We start from the raw sequence: 17,678 nt of genomic DNA on the forward strand, positions 1-17,678 counted from the left end.
GGAGCTGTCCTGTTAAAGATCATAACGTGAATGATATTAACTTGCTTCAATAGAATCCATAATTCTTGTTCTCATAAAAGTAGTGTACTTCATGCCATGAAAGAGAATTAGGAAAATGTGGCTGAGATGAACTATGAATAATCCCACAAGAGAAAGGAAGGGTTGCTCTCAAAAATACTCTCAAAGTGTTTCTTTTTTTGAAGGAACAGCAAAAACACTCAAAAAGAAAGTGGTGTTCTGTGTAGGGAACAACAAAGAAAATGCATACCAAAGAAAAGCATACACACAAAAACGCGAAACTGCTGTTCCTTTTGAAAAAGGAACAGCAAAAACACGCACTGCTGTTCCTTTTGAAAAAAGGAACAGCAAAAACTCAAACTGCTGTTCCTTTTGAAAAAGGAACAGCAAAAACACGCACTGCTGTTCCTTTTGAAAAAGGAACAGCAAAAACTCAAACTGCTGCTCCTTTTGAAAAAGGAACAGCAAAAACACGCACTGCTGTTCCTTTTGAAAAAGGAACAACAAAAACTCAAACTGCTGTTCCTTTTGAAAAAGGAACAGCGAAAACACGCACTGCTGTTCCTTTTGAAAAAAGGAACAACAAAAACTCAAACCGCTGTTCCTTTTGAAAAAGGAACAGCAAAAACACGCACTGTTGTTCCTTTTGAAAAAAAAAAACAACAAAAACTCAAACTGCTGTTCCTTTTGAAAAAGGAACAGCAAAAACACGCACTGTTGTTCCTTTTTTCAAAAGGAACAGCAAAAACTCAAACTGCTGTTCCTTTTGAAAAAGGAAAAACAAAAACACGCACTGCTGTTCCTTTTGAAAAAGGAACAGCAAAAACTCAAACTGCTATTCCTTTTGAAAAAGGAACAGCAAAAACACGCACTGTTGTTCCTTTTGAAAAAAAGGAACAACAAAAACACACCAAATGCTGTTCCTTTTGAAAAAGGAACAACAAAAACACACCAAATGCTGTTCCTTTTGAAAAAGGAACAGCAAAAACACACCCAACGTGAAAGTGCAAAAGTGTTGTTCCATTTCGAAAAGGAACAGCAAAATGAACTGTGAAAAAGGAACAACAAAATGAATGGCTGAACCAAAAAGTGCTATTCCTTTAGAAAATAAATAGCAAAACGAAAATGATGTCCCTTTGAAAAAGGAACAGCAGGAACGACAAAAATGCACACAAATGTTGTTCCTTTAGAAAAGGAACAGCAAAATACACAACCATAAAATGCAAACACGCAAAGAATGAATTAGCTGTTCACTGCATTGATGCTTTTGAATGAAGCAACACCTGAAACACAAAATATAAAAGAAATTAGAAAAGAAACAACATTTTATTTAAAAAACAATATGTAAATTAAGTTACAACAGCTATGATATTATGTAAAAAAAATGATCTTTTTGAAAAATGTTTTGGCAGCAGTGACAAGACATGAATCTTGAAATTGAAATCAATTCTTCATTTGTTCTATTATGAATCCGTTGGGTAATGATTTGGATAAAATTCCTTTGTTTTATAAAAATTTCTTTGAAAAATCACTCGTCCATAAATTGACCTTCTTTATTTTCCCAGGACCTGCAAAAAACGAGTGTCTACCTGCAATAAAACATTAAATCATGAAGAAAGAGAGGTGTACGGGCTCCCTTAATCCAAGAATTATGTAAAAAACTAACAAGTAGTCACTCTGTAGAACAAATCCACAGAGAAAATAACAAAGTAAAATTTATTTGTTACCTGCGGGAGAGCAGTGGTCGACCATACTAACCAGCAGTGTTTTAATCACAACTTCTTTGTTTTTCGTCCAAATTGAGTGATTCCAAAGCCAAATGAGAGATAATTCAAAGGTGTATCTCCAATAGAAACAGGTTTTAAAAACTCAATGATATGATATGTCAAATTTGTTTAGAACAACCTGCATAATAGAGTCATTTTCGATTACCCGGCTTAGACCAACAATTGATATTTCAAGCATAACTTTTTCGTTTGATGTCGGATTCGAATGATTCAAATTGGAAATGAAAGTAGATTCATTTATTTATCTACAATAGAAACAGGTTTTGAAGAGAAGAAGAATTGATGGGTCAAATACTGTAAGGAACAACCGGAAAGACATAGTTTTAAGGGTGCTGATTTACGATAGACAGTCAGTATTTTGATCATAACGTCCCCATACGATATCGAAAATGAGTGATTCAAATTGTATTGTAAACTAGATTCATAGGGGAATTTACCATAGAAACAGGTTTTAAAAATTCATTCATTTAGGCCTCCAAAAACGGACTGTCCCAACTCTGTTCCTGAGCTGCCCGCTAGACATCCGGTCAATGTTTTGGCTCTAACTTTTTCGTTTCAAATCCAAATTGAGTGATTAAAATTGGGTTAGAAAGTAGACATCAAGGGCTACTTGGGGTAGAAACAGGTTTTAAAAATATTCACTTTTGGTCCCTCAAAACATGACTGTCCCGACTATTTTTCCAGAAAGTTCATCAAGCCCGCAAGCCAAAAAAATGAAATTCAAGCATTTTTTCAAATTGGTGATAAAAATGAAAATGAGTGTTTGTAGAACTTATTATTTCTATTATGATTCATCTACATACACAAATAGATTGAAATATTTATCACCGATGTTGATTTCGATAGCGTGTTGCAACAAAAGAAACAACTAGTTTTACAAAAATAAAAAAAATGTGTTTGTTTTATTTATTTATTTATTTTATTTTCTCCACTATCCTACTCTTCTTTGAGAATTGATTATGTTTATGTATAAGAGTCTTTCCAGTGGAACCATGTTAGAAATAAGGCCTCATGTATGCACATACCCAAATTCGAAAAATGCATGTTGATAAAAATTAGGGTATGAGAAGCCAACTTCCCTTCAAAAAATGGTATCAAAAATTGTTGAAGCATGGAGTGATGTTGCAACCAAATGATGGAGTGAAACCAATCTTCAATGTATCCTTTATTTTCTTGATTTCGCATAGCCATCATATCATGAAGTTCTTGAACTTTTAAAATAGTTTGTTGATGCATAGTAAAAGAAACCTCATTTTCTTCCATAGCTTCTACAATTTTTGCATTTGAAACATTCTGAATCTCATTGTAGGTTTTCTCTAATAACACATGTGAGATAGAATGGGTGGGAAGGGTGAGTAAATTTTCCAGTTCAACATTGTAAGCATGTTGTACTGGTTTATTATGGTGAGGGTGTGGAATTAGTTGAGCTGGAAAATGTGTATGGAATGGAGCATTTTGATGATGTGGCTGATTGGGTTGTGTGAATGGTTTTGATGGGCAAGCAAGGTGTTGTGAAAGAGCTGGTGGAGAATATGGAGAATGTGCTTGTGCTACAAGATGAGGGAGAGTAGTCATGCCATCATAAGATGAACCATGCCCAACTTGTAAACAAGATAGGTGGTTATATTGAAATTGACATGGCTGCCCTAACACATTAACATTCCATAATGGATTATGCAAGTATGACAATGGAGAAAAAGTGTTTTGAACCATACCTATAGGCCTTGTTGCAGCTTTCTTACCTCTTTGATATGCTACTTCTATCCTAGATAAGGAAGAGTGAATATCTATGAGATGCTCCTTTCGGTCATGAGAACAAAACATTTCATCAAATTCTTTATTTTTATGAACCTGCAAAACATCCAATTTTTCATTTAGAGAGCTAATAAAATCAACTTTAAAATGTTCAAATAACACATTGATTTCAGCTCTTATGTCTCCTGTTCTTGTAGCAGATTTGGAAAACAAAGAAAAAACATCTCTAGGATTCTTACCAGCCTTGGAGATTCCTCTTGAATACCTTATGCACAACTCACAAACATCATCATATGATAACTGAAAAACATCACCCTTTCCTATCAGATTTAAAAGTTCTAAAAATTCATCTTTGATTCCTTTAAGAAGGAGTGTTTTTAAGATCTCTTTTTCCAAATGCTTATATTTTGATTTTTGAAGGTTGTATTGAAATCGATCTACATAGTCCTCCAAACTTTCATCTTCCCCTTGTATCATACCGAAAATATCTTCATTGGATTTGCAATAGTCTTGGTACTTCTTCAAGAATATGTTCTTCATGTCCTCCCATGATTGGATGCAATTCCCACCTAGGCTCATGAACCATCGGAGAGCTGCTCCTTTTAGAGTAAGAGGAAACACTTTCAATCTTTGATCGTCAGTACAATAATCATATCCTCTACAAAGTATTTCAAACTCAAATAAAAATGTATCTGGATCTTCATTTGCTAAACCATGAAAATTTGGTAAAGATGGGGGAATTATGTGCATTTGTGTCACTCCTAGATCTTTGATAGGAAATTCAAAAGTAGAAACGTGAGCCATTTCTTACCATAATAGAAGATGTTCTTCATGTGTTTCTTCGAGGCTCCTGCTTCAATTGTTCCTGTCAATTAGTTAGTGAAATGGGTGGTGCTTACATCACCACTTAAGTGAAATCATGTGATTTTTTTTTTTTTTTTTTTTTTTTTTAAATTTCTATTTTTCCTAATAATTTACACAAAAATTCAAACATCTATTTCTACTCTAGGTTCTTTAACAGTCCTGCTGGAAAGCGAACGGGGGAGCAGGGCTTTTACATGCTCCGTACGCAGGTTCTTATCTTTCGTTTTTAAGATCCAACTCTTCCCTAGCAGGCACTCATCAGATTCACACTACTCTTTAGAAATGGCTACACTCTCCCCGGCAACGGCGCCAAAATGTGGAGCGATAAAAAGGTGTCTTGTGAACTCCTAATTACCTTCACATTAATTATCAACCCAGGGACGACTTTTTATTTCAAGAGTGTACTCAGTCTGAGACGGCTATTTACTTAAGAGTAATGTTTTACAGTATAGTGCTTAAAACCCAAAAGTAAATGAATGCTTGAAACAAAATCTAATTGGAACAGCAAGAAACTGAAATGTTCTAAACTAAATCATTCATTCAAACAACCATCAATTGAGGATATAGTAGCAATAACTCATTCCTCTAGAAATTGATGGAATAGAGTATGGACCATGGATCTGGGAGCGTGGTAGCGTCTGCTGAGGCTCACTACAGCCTTGGACCTTCTCTCACACCAAAGCAATAAATGCAAGTAAAAGGAATGGCAAAAAGCAGAATGAAACGAAATGGACAGCAGTAAATGAAACAACAATTAAAAGAACTAAATCTCGCGAGTTAGAACTGAACTCTCATTCCGCAATCAAATAACAATCGGCAAAAGCAATTCCAATGATCTTTACTTTACGAGAAGATATTTACAAATGAATTATGGAACAACATTTATCATATATACACAACACACTAATATAGCAATCTGAGAATATTGGATGATATAACTATGTTTCTAAACAGAATGACGCTACTCTCAAATCCCACAAATATTCATACCAGCACTCTGTTACAGAAATGGCTGAATAAAGATACAATTCGACCCCGTGTGAATTCAATTATATAGTGCAGAGTTCTTACATGGAGAAATCATTCATTCATTGATCATAACAGAACATAGCGTATCATATAAAGAATGTATCAGATTGCTACGTAATAAAGATAAACAATCCACACACAAATCACCGTATAATGATACAAAGGCAAGTGTCCTTCGGAGCCGGGCCCTTAGCTGCCGATGGTACACCGCCTTAGATTACTCCAGACGCAGAGACGGAATGAACACCAAGTCTTTTATATTATTCGCATCCACAAAAGTATAACAAAATCAGGTCTCAGTGAGACTCAATGATTAAAGTTTGTTCTGGAACCGTAAAATTACAAAAACAGTCGTCCCCTCCTCTGATCTTTGGTTTCATTTAAATAGAGAAAGATCAGAGCATAGATAATTACAACATGATTTCTTTTACAAATTTGGGTTGATTCTAACCAGATGATCAACAAGAAAATATATTTCCCTTCATCTCTTCAACAAAAGCAAGACGAATTTGGGTTTGCAGCTGAGATTTGGAGGACGGCCGCAACTGCAAATCTAAGAAAATCGTGCTCAAAGAACCCTGCGTTTCTACCTGTACAAGCCGAATTTGGGCAAACCATTCTTTAACAAAGTTAATTGGGCCCGTTCTGGACAAAACCCATGTTCCGGATTTCTCAAATTCGTCTTCATTTGCTCAGAATCTCAACCGCAAAACTGTCACTCCTTAAACCAGCGAATTTCTGAATTGGCAGATTTAAAAATCAAATCTTCAATCTGGAAGTTACTTTGGAGGCTAAAAATGGTGAATAATGTTATAACCAACTTATTAGAACTATCATTGGTAAAATAATGCATAATCGTTAATTTATTAGAAATAAAGGAGAATAAATAATATAAGAGCATAAATCATCATAAAATGGATTTATATAATAAATTATAATAAATGACATGATGAAGAATGGTAGAAATGGGTGGAATAAACGTTCACAAGTGACAATAATAATTGCATATTAATGACCCAACAACGGTGTTGTAGGAGTTGATCCACTGCTTGTACTTTGGAGCATCCCTTGAGATAAGAAGTAGGGGAAGGCGGAAGTTGACCATAGACTGCTTCATAGGGAGTCATTTTGGTGGTGGCATGATAGTTGGTGTTATACCACCATTCAGCCAGAGGTAACCACTGTGCCCAAAGGTGTTGCTTTTCTGAAGTGAAACACCGAAGGTAGGTTTCTAGACATTTGTTGACAGCTTTGGTTTGACCATCTGTTTGCGGATGATATGAAGTACTGAGTTTGAGTTGAGTGCCTTGTATTCTGAAGAGTTCCTGCCAAAAATTGCTGGTGAAGATCGGGTCGCGATTGGACACTATAGAAGTGGGCATGCCATGTAATTTCAAGATCTGATCCATGAAAGATTGAGCAACCAACGTTGGTGTAAACGGGTGGGGTAGGGCACAGAAATGAGCATACTTCGACAGTCGGTCCACAACCACCATGATGACTGACTTGTTCCCTGACTTTGGAAGACCTGTAATGAAATCCATAGAAACCTCCGTCCAAATTGATGCCGGAATGGGCAATGGTTGTAATGTGCCTGGTGTGTTGACGGTTTCCCCTTTGTGGCGTTGACAGACATCACATTCGGCTACGAAAGTAAGGACGTCCTTTTTCATGCCTGTCCAAAAGAATGATCTTTTGGTGCGAGTATACGTCTTCTGAAAGCCCAAATGTCCTGCAATGGGAGATGAGTGCAATTCTGCCAAAATGCGACTTTTGAGGGTAGATGTTGGTGATATTACGAATCTGTCCTTGTAGCGAAGAATATCATTCTGCCACGAGTAGCCCTTGCTGGAATTAGGATCTACCTGCAATTGAGAAATGAGTTGGGAGAGCCCTGGGTGTGAAAACCATTCCCTGCGAGCCTCTTCAATCCAGTCTGGAATGGGAAGGGAAATTGCGAGCAGAGTACTTTCCTCCTCAAATTGCTGCCATAATGCATCTGCTACACTGTTGTCTTTCCCTTTCTTGTAAATGATCTCATAATCATATCCCAACATTTTGGCTAACCATTTATTTTGTTGTGGGGAGGATAGGCGTTGCTCCAAAAAATATTTAAGACTGTGATGATCTGTGCGGATTTGGAAACGTCACCCCAATAAGTAAGGTCGCCAGGTCTCGACTGCATGTAAGATGCCCATCATTTCCTTCTCGTAGGTAGATTGGCCCAGATTCCTCCCACTGAGTTGTTGGCTTGTGAAGGCCAATGGTCGCCCTTCCTGCATTAAGACCGCCCCAATACCTGTACCCGAAGCATCACATTCAATGACAAAGGATTTGGTGAAGTCAGGTAGTGCTAAGACTGGAGTGGTACACATGGCGTTTTTGAGAGCGGTAAATTCCTGTTGTGCTTCCTCGTTCCAGAAGAAGGAATTTTTCTTTAGGAGTTGAGTGAGGGGCTTCGCTATGCGGCCATAGTTGCGGACAAATTTACGATAATAGCTGGTGAGACCCAAAAATCCTCTCAAGCTCTTCAAAGTCTTAGGTTGAGGCCATTCTTGCATTACCTGGATCTTTTTGGGGTCCACCTTGACACCTTCACGCCCCACAATGTGGCCCAAATACTCAACTTCTTCCATGCCAAACGAACACTTAGATATCTTGACAAATAATTTATGCTTGCGGAGCAGTTGCAAGAGTAGATCTACATGCTGAAGATGTGCCGCCCAAGTGCCACTATAGATGAGAATGTCATCGAAGAAGACAAGGACAAATTTTCTGAGATATGGTTTGAGGATGTGATTCATAAGACTCTGAAAACTAGAAGGGGCATTACAGAGACCAAATGGCATGACCAGGAACTCATATTGGCCTTCATGAGTTCTGAAAGCCGTTTTGGGAATGTCGACTTCCTTCATGCGAATTTCGTGGTAGCCGGAGCGAAGATCCAACTTAGTGAAGAATTGAGCCCCATTGAGTTCGTCCAGCAAATCGTCAACCACCGGAATGGGAAATTTATCTTTGACTGTCAACTTGTTGAGGGCCCTGAAGTTGGGACACATCCGCCACTCCCCATCTTTCTTGAGGACCATGACCACTGGGGATGAATAAGGACTAATGCTGGGACCAATGACACCTGCTTCCAACAATTCCTTGATGATTTTTTCTATTTCATTCTTTTGAGTGAACGGATATCTGTATGGCCGCACATTTGGGGGTTGGGCCCCTGGAACCAAGGTGATGCTATGATCATGTTCCCCTCACGAGGGTGGAAGCCCATGAGGCTTGTCAAAGACCGTCCGATGGTTATTTAAAATCTGCTGCATCTTAGGATGAATTAGCGGAGACCTGGTTTCGACTACCTGGATGGCATTATTTTGAGCTACCACTCCATGATGGCCCTTTTTTAACAATTTTTCCATCCGATGCGAGCTGATGACAGAGGGGGCTCCCACCTGGAGGCCACGGAGGGTATGTGTGGAGTTGTTGTACTTAAAACTCATATATAACTCCTGGAAATCCATTGTGATTGGCCCAAGAGTGCGAAGCCATTCAGCGCCTAGGACAATGTCGCATCCCCCCATGTGTATGGCAAACATGTGGGTTTTCAACTGATAATCCCCCATTTGAAGTTTGACATTTTCACAGCGGCCTTCACATTTCATTGTGCCCCCATCTGCAATTTGGACTTGGAAGTTAGAAACTGCCTGTACAAAACAATGCGCTGCTTCGGCGATTTTTTGATGGATGAAATTATGGGTACTTCCACTATCAATCAAGACTACTACTGGGTGATGTTTAAGAAAACCCCTGATTTTGAGAGTTTGAGGGGAAGAAATTCCTGCCAACGCATTGAGTGAAATAACTGGTTCATCAGATACAATCTCCTTTTGGTTGTCTTCTTCGATCACCTCCAGTTCCTCAAGTGGTGGATCTTCCTCGGTGGAGCTGTAGTCAGTGGCATCTATTTGAAAAAACTTGGGCTCCTTGCATTTATGACCAGAGGAATATTTTTGATCACAGTAGTAACATAGTCCTTGCTTCCTTCTTTCGGCCATTTCCTGAGGTGACACCTTTTGGACCTTAAGTGTCTGAGTTGTGTTGTGAGCTTGTGGGGGACGACCTTTAGTGGGGAAATTGGGGCGGCTGTATTGGGCTGTTATGGCACGTTCCACCTTACGAGCTACCTGGCAAGCCTCCGTCCACGTGGGAGGGTGGTGGAGTAGAACTTGAGCTTTGATGGCTTCTTTAAGACCACTGATAAAACATTTCGTGTAGAAATCATCTGAGAGACTCTGAGTGCGGAAGGCTAAGGCTTCAAAAGCGGTGATATATTCATCCACTGTACCCGTCTGTCGGAGCTTAGTGAGATGTCCCAAAAAGGAGTCTCCCTGTTCAAAGCGATCTCGAAGAGCTTTGGAAAATTGGGCCCAACTCGGAAAAGGTCCATTGCGACGTTGATGCCATTCCGCCCATTGCCATCGTTCATTGTCCAAGTACATGGTCCCCACCATAAGCTTAGTCCAATCATCTTGGAGACGATTCAATTTGAAATACTGGTCCATTTGTGCTAGCCATGCGAATGTGTGAGAACCGTCAAATTTCTGCATATCCAACTTGGGAGGTCGCTGACTGGGTGGTGAATGGGTGTGCCAGACGTGAGGAGAGTGGCTAGACTCACCCTCATGGTGTTCATGGTCATTATACGGTTCCTCGAGAGCTGGCTCCTTGCCCTTATCGAGTGCTTGCCGTACCTAGCTAGTTAGTCCGCTAATCATATTTTTGAGGTCGTTCATATCTGCTTCAATTTTGTCTAGCCTTTCATTGGCCATCGCTTGAGCTCTAGTTTCTACCATACACCAACTTGATGAAAAATTGGGACCGCCAAATTTTTTTTTTCTAATAAATTGAATGGTACCACCGTGCTCAGCTCGTCGTCCTGATGCTGATGGGCTAGATCACAAATAAGCACTTCGGAAGATCTCAGCCTTGTTTTTTTTTTTTTGGAAAACTCCTAATGGAGTTTTACTCCTTCTTGATCAATACTGCAGTCGCCAAATCCTCAAAATGTCAATGCCGCCAAAAGTCCTGCGAAAAGTATATCCAGGTACAGGAACCCTTCACAACTACTCCGATCTGGTGGATCTGAGAGATCTGAATGGTGGAACAACTGCTTCTGCTGATCTGATGGAGCTGCGGGACTGATGTCTGCTGCTGCTGCACTTGCTGATCTGGAATAGATGATGTGTGATCCCCCGATAGAAAGGGAACTATGGTCTTGAGGAGTGTCAGGTGCTACAGATCGCAATATACATAAGGGTCTGACAGTAGTACTCGGCCCAATTTTTCAGGGCTCTAACTAAGGAGGATCGACCGTACCCTTAGCCGTACAACCCGACTACCCTATCGTACGGGCGAGTAATCTCTCCGAGTGCTGTTCTCGGTTTACTGTAGCCACAAGACGACCGAAGGTTTATCTATGGCGAGGTTTCAAGGGAGCTAGGGGGCTTCCTATATACCCAGAAGGTACGTGGAAGATAGTCCGTGCGCGGTTCTGTCTAATGCGCTACTACTCGAAGGGGTACCCATAGGGGTTACAAGGGAGTCCAACAGACGTGACCACCTCTTGTATTTCATGCGTGCATGCCTCCCCAAATCCGCAGGTTTATGCGCTTAACGACAGATCCCGTGGTTTAAAGACACCAGAACACGTCTCTAGCCAAATTTTTTTTTTTTGCTAAAAATTGGAGATCCCACCGAGCCCTGGAAAGTGCTATGATACCACTTGTTATGCTCTTAACCTGCAAAGTAATACCCAACACTAAATATGCGAAGAAAAGATACCCAGAACACAGAATAGCAATGATTTTATTATTCAGAGAGAAATGTTCACAGGCCTCTTCGAGGGGGCAACCTCCAATAGAGCAGAGCTCGATTACAAAAACAAGACACGATGCTCCTCGTAGGGAGTCTCTATCCTTTATATGTGAATCATACATGCAATACCACGGGCCAATACCGTGGGTTTTATTAATACCATCTATCTAATACTACCGCCCATTTGCAACTAACTGTGGTCCCGTCATTAATTGCGGGTTAACCACTTACAAATATTAATATGGGCTTTATTGACTCTTGACTATGACATGATCCCATGACATAAATAAGGGGGTTAGGGTGGGACCCTAACAAGATCAACCGTAAAATGAACTGAATGAACTTAAAAACGCATTGGAACATAACGCTCACTGTTAGAGGTCTAGGCTAGAGACGTGCTCCGGCGTCGTTAAACCTAGTCACTGTTGTTTCACATTACGGTTGGGTGATTCCTCCTTTTGTGACTCGATAGTGGTCTAGCACGGACTTGAGCTCCCACGTACTGTCGCGTATATAGGGGAGACCCCACTAGGTTATCATCCTTTACCCACAGGAAGCCGTGTCTTCCGCCTTACAAGCCGTAATGCACCGAACACAGCATTCGGGAAGATTGACTGCCGTACGGAAAGTCCTTGGTTTTCATATGATTCCCAAGGTGTATATGCAGTTTTACGGGTTGTCTGGTAAACCCTTTGCCTAGTTTCTCCAGAGTAGTCACTTTTGATCCTTTTTGGACTCCTTAAAAGAAAAGGCTCACTTGAGCAGTTTGTCACTTCGGGCTCACAAAACATTCGAAGGCGACTAGAGTCACCTTTTTATCCTTTTTTCAACTCTTAAAACATGAAAAGGTCAAGTTCAGTTCCTTTGTCTTAAAATTTATTCGGTCGCGTTCACATTTACCCGATTAGATCTTGTTTGCGTTAGCTTGAGTAGGCTTCTTTTCGTTCTCGATGGAAACTTTTCCGGGGTTCACCAACCCAGGGATCCCCTCTGACGGGAACCCTGGTCATTTCGCTCCTTTTGGTCCCTCCCAGGGTTAACTGTTGGGTTGCCGGTTTGGTTGTTCGCAACCTCTTTGGTCCCTACTGTCTCACCGTCTAGTCAATCCGTTCCTCCACCCGAACAACATCATGTTGATTCTAAGGTGGATCTCTCCCCTTCTATGCCCACTTCTACGTCCTCATCTTCTACTTCACTTGGTGAAAGTATAGATTTGAGTAACCAAGTGGCTAAGAAGAAGAAGAAGACGAAGAAGAAGAAGGCTCCTAAGGGAGAGGTTACAAGTGCAGCTACCCCCTCGAGTACACCTGAAGTCGGGCCCCCTTCCGCTCCTCCGTGGAAGGTCAAGTTTCCTTGTCCATTATGCAAGGAGGACCATCTTCTTCACGATTGTCTTGGCATTCCCAGGGTACTAGAAGTATGATCTCGCAATCCGGCCCGCCCCTCATCATCCTCTGAAGCTCACGGTGATGCTACCTTATCAGTTGGGAATGGTAAGGGAAAAGGGAAGATTCGAATCCCCTGTAGACTTTGTGAAGGCAATCATCCCCTTCACCTTTGTCCACTCATGGATAAAGCCTCCATTGTCTTGGAAAGTCTTACAACTCCTTCACCCCAACTTCCCGTTGGTTATCAACGTCTCTCTGTTGCCGCAGATCGTTCCCCTGCTGACAAAGAGATTGATTCATATTCTTCTCTTGTCCAGCCTCCTCTTCCCAAACCTAGCTATGCCCAGCCTGTTCCAGACCAGCCATTGGTCGGAACGAGTGTCGCCTCGAGTTCACCACCCGTCGATCACTCTGTTTCAGAAGAGCATCACTCCCATGTTCTTCTCGTCTCCTCAGATTCTCCTGAGTCTGGAAATGACTCTCCTATCCCAGCTGCTCCCAAGAGTCCTGCTTCAGTTCCTTTAGAGCAGGGGGTCAATCATATGATTCCCCCACCAAGTAGTTCAGTCGTTTCCTTCGACTGGAGTCGTTTGACTACCTCCCCCCTTCCATCCCATGTGCCTTTCTGGGTCACGGTACATGCCTATAATAAGGCGATACCTGGCACTGTGTTGGATGAGGGAGCATCGGTTAGTCTTATGCCTGCCACTACTTGGCAAGCCTTGGGTTCCCCACAACTTGTGCCAGTCGCACCGAATCTGATGGCTTTTAACGGAGGAACTAGTCAACCATTAGGGATCCTTCCACAGTTCTCTGTTACTTTGGGAGGCAAGACCGTCTATATAGACGTATCAGTTACCCAAGGTGCTTTAGACTTCAGTCTTCTCCTTGGCCGTGACTATGTTTATGCCATGGGGGCCCTGGTCTCTTCACTTTTCCGGGTGGTTTGCTTTCCACACGATGGAAGAATAGTGACGATAGATCAATTATCGTTCGTCCGTCCCCGGGTGCCTCCTGCGCAGTTGTCATCCCCTCCTGGTTTTCATCCACCAGTTGCATCTACCCCACGACAGATCAACTACGTGGCCACCTATCCCATGCCTGGATCCAGTGATGCCGTCATTGTGCATAGTGTCTTGGGGGCATTGGGCCCTAACTTCCAAGATGTTTCCCTTCCATCGGGAGTGGCACTCTTGGAAGCCCCGACTTCCTGTTCATTATGATGAAGTTCGGGTGGAGCATAGTTCGTTTCCTTGTGTCAAGCTCCTTAAAACAATGAAACTAGGGGTCCAAGCATAGTTCTTGATCTTGTGTCAAGCTCGTTAAAAAATGAAACAATTCCCCCTTTCCAATCGCGTCTTTCAATTAAGATCTCGTAAAGCTTCATTCCTTCCACTTTGTTGAATGCAATGAAGCTTGGGGGGGCATGTACCTCATCCTGCGCCATTGCACTGGGGGCATGCGCATTTCCAACAAGCAGAGTCCTTCCTGGTTCAAGCTTGTGTCCCGAGGATAGTTTTGATCTTGTGGCGACCTCGTTAAAAAACGAAACAATGTGTCCCGAGGATAGTTTTGATCTTGTGGCGACCTCGTTAAAAAACGAAACAAGGTGGTCGAGCATAGTTCCTGATATTGTGTCAAGCTCATTAAAAAAAATTAAACAAGGGTTATGAGGATAGTTCTTTTACTATGTCAACCTCATTAAAAAATAAAACAACTCCTCCTTTTCCAAATCGAGTCTTTGATTAAGATCTCGTAAAATATAAGTCGAGTCTTTCATAGATCTCGAGAGTGAACGTTCATTCCATCCACTTTGTTGAATGCAATGAAGCTTGGGGGGCATGTACCTCGATTTGCGTCATTATGCTGGGGGCATGTGAGCTTATAACAAGCATAGTTTTTCATTTCAAGCTTGTGTAAACATGAAACCGAATCCAAGCAAAGTTCTCCATGGTTCAAGCTTGTGTAAAAATGAACCCATACCCGATTGACATCTCGTGATTGCCATTTTTATCCGTTGAATTCTGCTAGATGAACCTTGGTTGTTTTCATTCCATTGCCACCATCTCTTTGGCCAATCATATGATCTCACTTGGTTGTTTATCCTTTCCTGAGGAACCGCAACGATGAGTGGTTTTATTAGCCAGCCTCTTGACCATTACATGTTTTGAGCAGTTCCACGAACCAGTTGCTACCCGTTATGCCACTCGTTCCTCTAGGACGAGTCTCCTTTAAGCTCTTTTCTAACTCGTAAAATATGAAAAGATTGCCAAGTATTTTTCCCTTTTTGACTCGTTAAAGAGAATAAAAATGGAGGTCTACTTTCAGCTCTTTTCCGACCGTTTAAAGACGAAACGATTGCCAAGTTATTCCTCTCGACTCGTTAAATGTAAATGAGAGGCGGTCGTCTTTAAACCCTTTTCCGACCGTGTAAAAATGAAAAGATCGTCGGACCTTTGTCGTTTTAGGTTCGTTAACGGTTACGAAGCGACGTGGTTTCGATCGCTTTTTTACTTTTTCAGATCAGAATCACTACTCATGAAAAGTACTCCTCGATCGTAATGATTGGGCAGTTCTTTCGAGCATTGTTTTATACTTTTTCGGGCTCGAGAGACACAACTTTACGAAAAAGGACCCCCCTGGAGTTTACTTTTCTGCTATCTTTTCAGACTCTCTAAACATGAAAAGACGCCGAGTTCTTCCTTTGTCAGACTCGTTAAAACTTAATGACATCGGATTCTGTCGTAATGATGCCTTACAAGCATATGCTATCCCCGTCAAGCTTGTTAAAAATAACTGGGGTACTCGCCAGAAATGGTGGGGAAAATGGACCCATGATTATTGTCATGTCGGCAGTATGCCGCTCTTGAACATGGCACTTGTCTACTTTCATGTCTGGGTGGGGACATCTCATCTCGTTTTTCACTTGCCTCCGTGGATTTGGGATATCCTATTTGACCTCTCATCTACTCATTGCCTTGTCACCATGACCCTTGATCATTTAATGTCAAATACTGCCAAGTCCACTGTCGTGTCGCCGATATGTTCAAGAGAAGTTGACCTCTGCAGCATTACAACCTCCCTCAGATGCCTCACATAATTCTGATTCACCACAACATTCTTCCTTTGTCTCGTGTCAATGATGTGGGAAACACTATGGCCCACCTTTGATCAAGGTCACTTCCTGTCGACTTCAACTCATTATCTAGGAAGCTGATCTAGAGACTCCTTTCCGGTTCCTTGGAGCCTGCATGCCTCAATGGTAGGTTCTTCGTGTTCGACGAGAGGTTTTCATCATTGGCCTCCGATCGAATGATTCTACAGGTGTTCGACGCCAACTCACTGATTCGCACGCCGTAGATTGTACCTATAGTACCTTGAGGGCCATTGTCATTATTGGTGGTACCTCTCGCGTCTGTTAACAGCTTTCACTATTGGCTGGTAATCAGACGATGTTCATACATGTTCGACTTCAACTCCTGTATTCGCATGCTTGGACTTGTACTCTCTTCGGGTCGAGATGGAGTGCAAGACCCTGGATTTTGTCTGTTGGAATCCAGGCTACGATTTGTCGCTTATTATGATCATTACATGACTCATTGATGGATGGCTGCGACCATACCTGAGTCTTAATGGATGGCTGTGACCATACCTTTATTATCATCACGGTCTCATTAATTGGGTGGCTGCGTCCATACCACAGACCTCTTTCATATGTCTTTTGGATGGCTGCGCCCATGCCTAGACTACATGTAATTGATTATCAAAGATATCAGTTGTACATACGTGCAGGTTCTTCCTGGTGGTGTTCCAGTTCAGCCAGTTTCGTAAAGCATTTCACCCCTCCCACTCTCTCGGGCTTCATGCTTTAGGGGGCATCTGTTACATAGTAATTTGTCACTATCTCCCTGTCAGTCTTTCTACTGTGTCATGAGTCCAATTCATCCATGCTCATGCTCTCTAATGTTGCCAAATGACCCACTTTGCCAAAGTTTTTGCTATCATCGCGACTGTTGTCAAGATAAACACGCTGATGGGTGCTCCATAACAGATGGAATGCGCTGCCAGCACGGAAGTACACGTGTTTCCCGCACTGGTCGAATTTCATGAGATAGCACATCTGTTATTCATATCTGATCGCGCTAACATGACCTTCTTTGTTGTTCAGCTGCAATGTTAGTGCTCCAGTGCAGTTATGGACCCGTGCTGATCCAGTTTGGGCGAGTTTGTTCTAACATCCGGCCTTCCAGATGACTCCAGACCTGGTTGTTGGCCTTGTAAATGTCGCCCTCCTTTCTCTGGCATGTATGTTTCGTCATTTGAGCCACCTTCCTCGGAGATAAGCTCATCCTCCCACCATTCATGGAGACTCCTTCTCCTATTTAACCCTCTACCATTGCCATGAGCAGCTAGTTTGGAATTCATAGTGCTTGGAGTGTTACTGCTAGTGTGTGAGTTTGATATGTAGCTGGTGTGACAAGTGCGGGATTGCTAGGGAGCTTAAGGAAGGTTGTGAAGTGTTTCTTTCTTGTGTAAACTTGTGTGAGAGAGAGCTTTTGTCTTGGGATACTCTACCTCCAAGGGTGAATGCTTAAGAGACTTGCTGGCTGGACCCTCTTGAGAAGGATTTGATGTCAGAACTTTGGTTGTATTCTTCTTTGTTTAATAATAATAGACGACTATCATTATGGTTCCACTCTTATTGTCTTTATGATGGTGTTTGAGTTATATCCTTTCTGACTGATATATAGTTACATCTACTGGATTTTATTCTTGTGTTTGTATCGTTCTTTGCATGTGCAGGTGTCCGTGCAGGAGGATCGTGAGGATTGTGACCAGCCGGGGCAAAAGAACGGGAGCATCAACTCTTCCACAAGTACTAGCGTTGGAATCCAGGTGGGCCTTCATCATTGGTCTTTTATGTGTAATTAGGAACCTGCGTGTTAACGTTGTTTGATTGTTG

Source organism: Pinus tabuliformis, chromosome 4_1, assembly GCF_031772625.1.
Source record: "Pinus tabuliformis cultivar Carrire ecotype Pingquan chromosome 4_1, CPIR1, whole genome shotgun sequence".
In the NCBI taxonomy this organism is placed as follows: domain Eukaryota; kingdom Viridiplantae; phylum Streptophyta; class Pinopsida; order Pinales; family Pinaceae; genus Pinus; species Pinus tabuliformis.